Source organism: Rhagoletis zephyria, unplaced genomic scaffold (genome assembly GCF_001687245.7).
Source record: "Rhagoletis zephyria isolate East Lansing unplaced genomic scaffold, Rhagoletis_zephyria_1.1 Rzeph_scaffold_00942, whole genome shotgun sequence".
In the NCBI taxonomy this organism is placed as follows: domain Eukaryota; kingdom Metazoa; phylum Arthropoda; class Insecta; order Diptera; family Tephritidae; genus Rhagoletis; species Rhagoletis zephyria.
In genome coordinates this window covers 154,659-162,224 of record NW_016158026.1, presented here as the reverse complement: position 1 = coordinate 162,224, position 7,566 = coordinate 154,659, and positions in this window count along the sequence as shown.

The window sequence follows — 7,566 nt, the reverse complement described above, 5'->3', positions numbered from 1 at the left end:
GCTTTGCCGCCGTAAGCAGCAAACATACATACATACACATATGAGTGAATATACAGTTTGTCATACATATAAACATACATATTCAATTCTACTTTGCATTTTATTTTATTTATTTTTATTTTTTCATTTTCTTTTCAACTTTACCACAGTAAAGCAAAGAACAACAAAAAAGGTGAACAGCTGCGTTGTAAAGCAAATTGTTAGCAAATTTGCTCATTAATTTTTAATTAATGAACAAAAAGCAGGCAAACCAAAAGGCAGAAACTTTAAGTATGTATATATGTATGTACGTAGATGCATATATCTACATATGTAAACATACATACATGTATTGTATGCGTTGCGTGTGATTTTGAGAAAACGTATATTTACTTATTTATTTATTTGTTTGTTTTGTGATTTAATGAAAATTGCCAACGCGGCGCATCTTATTGGCTTAAAAAGCTCAATCGAATTGAAGTGTAAAAATGCAAAAGGCGTTAATGTTCACAGTTAAGTACGAATTTTACGTACATTCATTTAAGAAGCAGTGCAAATTTTGTTAATTTGTGAGTTGTGAAGAGCTTAGCAAGCAATTTTAAAGCCACCCGGCGAAGCTATACATATATCAACAAACGGACATGGTGTTTATTTGCCCACCGTTAATTACAAATAACTGTAGGGCAATTAAAGCTTTATTAGCGCTGGTATTGTTTTATTGTTTATTTGTATAATTATAGAATTTATATGTATCTATGTACATATGTATGCAGCTCAATTGTGTTTGAAGATAGCTATATGTATGTACATAGATACATTCATAGATATTTAGTTAAAATCAAGGTCATTGCAGGTAAATTAGGTTTTTGCGTGTTACAGAAATGGCAATGATTTTTTATTAGCAATAATGTTTCAAGATTATTTTTTGATAAATTTCAGAAAAATTTAAAGCGGGCACAAAAATTGGTTGATCCTCCATGGTTGGTCCTCCATGGACAGTAGCGATTATCAGAACTTTTGTTATTCTAGTACAAAAAACTTAGAACAAGAGCTCTCTAATTTACCACTCGTGGTGGAAAGCTATGCCGGGAAAAAGCACTTGTAGATCATTTATATAGCTCGTGTCAATGGCCGAGTGAACAAAGCACAGGCGTGTTATTTTAAATATTCGCGTCTCGGGCAGAGGATCTTTGTTTTTTTTTTTTAATTAAAATTTTTTTCTTTTATTTATTTATTTATTTTTTTTATTTCCTTTTTTTTAATTTTTAGATTTCGTGGTTTTAAAAATAAAAAAATATACATTTTTTTCATTCTCAATCTAATTTTCCTTACATGTTTAGAAAAATATATTGTTTTATTTCATTTAAATTTTATGAACTTTTCATTTTTTAAATTATTTTTTTCTTTCATTTTTAGTCAAATTTTCTTTTCGCTTTTAGACTTTATTGTTTAAAAAAGGAAAATAGTTTTTTAATTTCAATAGATTTTAAGAAAATTATTATTTTTTTCTTTTTTTAAACTACATAATTTGTTTTTCTTTCGTCAATTCCACTTTCTTTTAATTTTAATTTTAATTGTTAATACCTTTATTTCATCTAATTTTTTCAATGTTATTTTTTGTATTTTTTCATTTAATTCTCTTTTAATTTTTAGATTTCGTTTGAAAAATAATTTTTTTTTAATAATTGATTTTTAAATACTATTTTATTATTTTTTTTAATTATTTTTTCTAATTTATTTTTCAGATTTTATTGGTTTAAAAAGAAAAAAACACTACTGCAATTTCATTTAATTTTCCAAAATACTTTTTTTTTTATTTTTGCTTTGTTTTCATTTTAACCTTTTTTTAATTTTATGTTTTCTTTTATTTATTATTTTTATTTGTTTTAAAAAGAGAAATATATACAGCCGGTTTCACTAGCAATTTAAATGGAAAATATTTTTTTATTTTCTGTCAATTTCCTTATAAAATTCAAAAAATTAAAATCATTTTTCACCTAAATTGCTTTCGTGAAATTTGCTGTTAGGGTTATTTTAATTTAATTTAAAAAAACGTATTGCTAAAAGGCCAACAGCATAACGCTAAGACCTCCTCGATAGCAGATCTTTCAATTAGCCTTTTAGACTTTAGCCTGTGGTAAGTTAAGAGACAGTTTTCAGTATTGCCCTGTAAAGGTTAGGTTAAAACAAATGTCACTGTCAATTTGCGTACTGAGGGCATATTTTAGTAGAGCTTTCCGTCCCACCTTACCTATTTAATAAATAAATTTAATATCTCACCGATTCGGAGAAGAAAAAACATGCAATAACCTCAGTGATCGGTCCAACCATTTGGAAAAAATGAAAAGGGTGTTGAAACCATTGGTTGTGCTGAGGATAATGTGCTGATGGCGGTGACTAAAATGTCGAACAGTGGAATGTACTGAATACCTCATAATAGCCTATTTCCACCAAAGGCTTAACTGCAGTTAAGAGCTCAGATAAGTGCCCAGAATTTTAAGGTTTATCTCTTAATGTTTGCTTTTTTCCTTTCGTTTGCTTCTACTTAGTAGGTGGAATTACCACCTTCCAGTTGTAATCTCTTTTTTCCGAGTAGGCATAAACTGCAGTTAAGGCTTTGTGGAAATCAACTATTACTGAGATACACCAGTAGCTTGCAGTGCAAATGCTTAGGTAAAAGGCGTAAGCGTTCATGACTATGGTCGGCGGGTACGAACGGATCTAAATAAGGTGAACTGTTCGAAGTGGATGCAACTTTTGTTTGTCAGGGAGTTTGTCAGGTTTGTAACGAACTTACAGCTTAGCGCTCAAACCTTTTCCCGACTAAATATTTGACGGTAGTGCCAAGGTCATCGATACTTAAACGGAATTAGGCTTAGGTTGTGTTTATGTTATTCTGGTACTTCAAATGGTCAAAAGTTTTGATAATAGATTATAGACAATAGAAAATTTGATAAGATAAAAGAGATATAGCACACATATAACCGTTGCTAACTGATGCCAGTTGATGATTTTAGAATGACAAGCAAGCATTCGTTTAATAACAGACTGTTATTAAGTACGTAGACACAGCACCTTCTAGCAAATGGCGCTTAGAAAAGTGATAAATGAAGAAAAGAGTTGGTTCAAATTTATATTTTAAATAGTGCAAGAGGATATGCTGATACCAGGGACTATCGTAACAGATACAACTTTTATTAAAAAAATCGCTCTTTAACAATTATGTTTTTACTTTTATTTATTTACCCCTTAAATAGCCGTTATTTCTGACTTTTATTTTATAAATCCAAAATAACAATTATTTTAGATTTTTATCTAAATAATCTCCAAACAACAGTGATTTTTGATTTTTAAATTATATGTCAGTTATAAAACTCATAAATAAAAATCTGTCACTGACCTTTATTTTTTAAATCATATCTACTTATAAAAGTCAATTGTATAAGTCGTAGTAAAATTTTGTTTCCCAACACCTTCTTAACTGCAAAAAATGTTAATGACTTTTATACGAATGATTTAAAAACAAAAGTCGGTGACTGATTTATATTGATGACTTTTAAAAGTACAAGTCACTAAGGCATTTAAAAGTAAAAGTCACTGACCGATTTTTATTGATGACTTTTATAATTAAAAGTCTTCAGTAACTCTTATCTAAAACATATATTATAATAATAAAAAATAACTGTTATTTTGGATTTATAATATAAAAATCAAGAATAATTGTTACTTTTTTTAATTTTGCATAAAAATTTCAAATAAAAATTTATTTTCAAATTTCAGTCTCGGTGAAAAAAGCAGCACTGTAGCACTTAGTTGTAGAACATTTCCTTCATAAAGAATTTTCCTTCACAGTTTTCATCAATAACTGTTATGTTCGGTCCCTAGCTGATACTAAAGAATTTAGGAATTCAAGGGGCCATAGTGTAAGAGTTTAATAAATATAAATGGAAGGACACTTTTGCCGCCCACTGCCACCCACGCAGCGTATTTTCTGTACAGAATTTTAGCTTATTATGTTTTTGTTAAAGACAATAGTATTTTATCAATTAAGCTAATAACATCACACTATCTACAACACAAACTTACACTCATACATATGTAAGTATTTATGTGCTTAAGTATTTGCATTGTTGACTGACCACTGCAATGCACTCATGCCCTTGAGCTGCCCTCAATAACCCAACTGACTTTTAACTATGTCATTTGCTTAAGGTTAATTTCACTTTGCGCCTCATCATCAGGATAAGGTGGCTTAGTGTACGCTTTTAAATAAATACTTCATGGAAGCATCAAATGTCCTTAAAATGCTTAATTGTTTATTTTACTTACTTTGCAAGTTAAGGAATTTAATGCACTGCACAAATGGAGTATTGAAGAGCCAACCAAGCGTTGAGTGACACCCGCATAGCGGCAGCACAGCACAGGCACACAGACAGACAGGCAGCTATTAAGCTAAGCAAAAAAGCGCTTGCAGAGACAGATTACGACTTAAGTAGATTAGCTGATGATTTATTAACGTATTCGTGCGAGCAAGCTCCAATGGTGAACGTAAGCACATGAGTGAGGAAAGAATTGTTTTTAGCAAAAAAAAAAAAAAAACAAGTTGCTACAAAAGATTCTGAACGACGACGGCTTTGGTGGTGAGCAAGCTAGTACATATCTATGTACGTAAAGAGATAAAATGTTGAAGGTTTTACACAAAGTGTATTTGAGTGTATTAACTTTGGCTTTGCGTGGGAGCATAGCATAAGTAATTAATTACATGTGTGCATACATTATTTATTTGATATTGAATCTAAGAATAAGGATAAGGATGAGGAATGTTGGATCTCTTAATGTACATATGTATGTACTTTGATTCAATTGCAGAAAATGAGTATTTAAGCATTCTTAAGAGACGCTTAAATTTCAAAATTGGGAGCTTAAATTTCGAAAATGAGCCCAATGGCTGGGATTGCTTACAGTATAAATTCGACATCGATACGAGATATACGTATATATATTTTTTGTGTAGATGGTGATTTAAATTATTTTTAGAACAAACAAAAAATTATGTGGGATTTGGTCCATGAAGTCCTTGATGAAGTTCAGCGTAAGTTAAACTCAAAAAATTCAGATTCTAACAATAAAAACATTTCAAAAAGAAGTTTATGTTTGGATAAAATAGAGAGAACTTGTCGATATAAAAAAATTGGAATCATCCAAAATGCGCAGTTTATAATATCTATTACGTCGACCATGAAATATAACCACCGGGTTTTGTTTTTCAAGAAAATTTTATTTTTCTCTGTGTGCAATTTACTATTTATTTATGATGAATAGGATCGTTGCGCAGAGTAGCACTTCTTGACCTCACGTATGATCTAAATTTAATCCTGTCAAGTACATATACATGTGTATATAGTATAAACAGTTGCGGTCAAAACTGGATGGCCGGTGTTACGTCAACTAAATATCTTTTCCTTAGCATATGATTTGGTAACTATAACCAAATATATTTGAATGACTTTTTCCTGAGTGTATTTACAATGTTTTTCAAACTAAATTTTTTTTATTTTATTATTTTTTTTAATATTTTTCGTGCCTAAATGAAAACCCTGTCAATCAAAATTTAAATATTTGACAATACTTGGATTTTGCGGTTTTGTTTTCATATAAATAGCGAAATCTAGGAAAACTGGCGTTGACTTTTTTTCGCAAACGGGCTTGCGCGTATTCTTCCACAAGAAATTTATGTTTATATGGAAAAAAACCTCAGCAAATAAAAATTATTAAAAATCAATGCGATTTTTTAGCAGCTCAAATTTTGCACTTATTTTACTAAAATTGTATAATCCTGTTAACTGCATACCAAAAAAAAATTTATAAAAATTCTGGTTAAAAAGTTCGAAATTTAGATAAAAATTTGTGGAATTTTTCCAAATTCTGTATAAACTTTGAAAGTGATTTGTATGGTTTTTGATAAAACATGAACCATATTTTTATAAAAAAATATCAATATATAATATATAATATATAATATATAATATATAATATATAATATATAATATATGTATAATATATAATATATAATATATACATATTATAGCCAGATGACCGCCGGTTACGGAGCCCCGCATAGCGATTTCTGTAGAAACTGCAGTGAGAAGGAAGAGATAAAATCTATTCGGCACTTCTTACTCGAGTGCCGGGCATTCTAGATAGAGCGCAAGCAATTCTGAGGTAGTTTTTCACAAAACTGCGGGGAGTACCGAGTAACTCACAAGTCTACACATTCAGCCCGCGCGCACGAAAACTTAAAAAATTTTGTTTTTCTTTGCTGAATTTTCACATAAAAGCAGTAATAAATCTGTATTGAAATACAGTTTTTCCACTGATTTTATTTTATTTTTGCTTTTTCTAGCAAAGTACTTCAACTTATAAAACCTACTCGAGCTGGGACGAATTCTTCAAACTCTGCCGGTATAAATGCTACATTTATTCCATATTTAGTTTTCAAAACACATAAATATTTATTTAGACTTTATGACCGCATTTGCATGCGTTAGCACTCTACATGTCCACATACATATCTATGTACGTAAACTCACCTTGACAACCTTGGCAATAAAATTAAAACTAACAGAGAACATCAAGTGGAAGAAATGCAATTAACAAGTGCCATACCCAAGAAAGAAAACTATAACTGGTGACAAGTGTGCTTGTTCTCATGGTCAATGGGCGAAAAGCAGCAGCTACCTCACAAGCATGCATTTGCGCGCCCATTAAGGACATTACCTTTCATAAACACACTCGCTACTCGCTGACACACCGACACCCAAACATAAAAACATAAGTACAAATAGTTAAAAAAAAAACAAAAACACGCACGTGCATTCATTTGCCACTACAGAGCCAAGTTTACGCCGCGTAATGTCAGTTGACAGTGAAAAAGTACATATTTAAAAATAACACAATACAAAAGTTACGAAACAGAAATAGAATAAAACAGTTCAGATAGAATAAGCGCCACAAGTACGCGAGAGATAGAAATTCTTAAATAAAAGATGAGACATACAAATGAGTGAACGGCGAAAGAGGGCAGCAGAAGGGTGTAAGCACCTAGTCCGTCGTTCAGCCAACCAAGTCGTTGCAAGTCGGCACAGGTCAGGTGTACGGGGTCACATACACTTGGCTGCGGAGAATGTGAATGTAAAATGCTTAGGCGATGAGAACATGATGACATGGTTGCATTTTAACTCGTCTAACTAACTACATACATAGTGCATATGAATGAAAAACAAATTGTGTGTCGGTAAGTGAATGAATTGAATAAAACAGCTGAATACTTGACTGTTGTTTGATGTGTGACTGCTTTTCAACTTTAATTTAGCGTGTATTTTACAAAATTTGTAAAGTAAACTTGAAAAAAGTAGTAGTTGTAGTAGTAGTGGAGCAGCCAAACACATGCAGGTGATTTAGTGAAAGAGAATTTGTTTGCAAATCTTTGAAATAGGGTGTAGTCGCCCAGGGTTAACGATATGCAGAGCGAAGAAAAAATACGCAATTTGAAAAGTTCGAAATGAGTTAGCTACAGTTTGCAGGGGA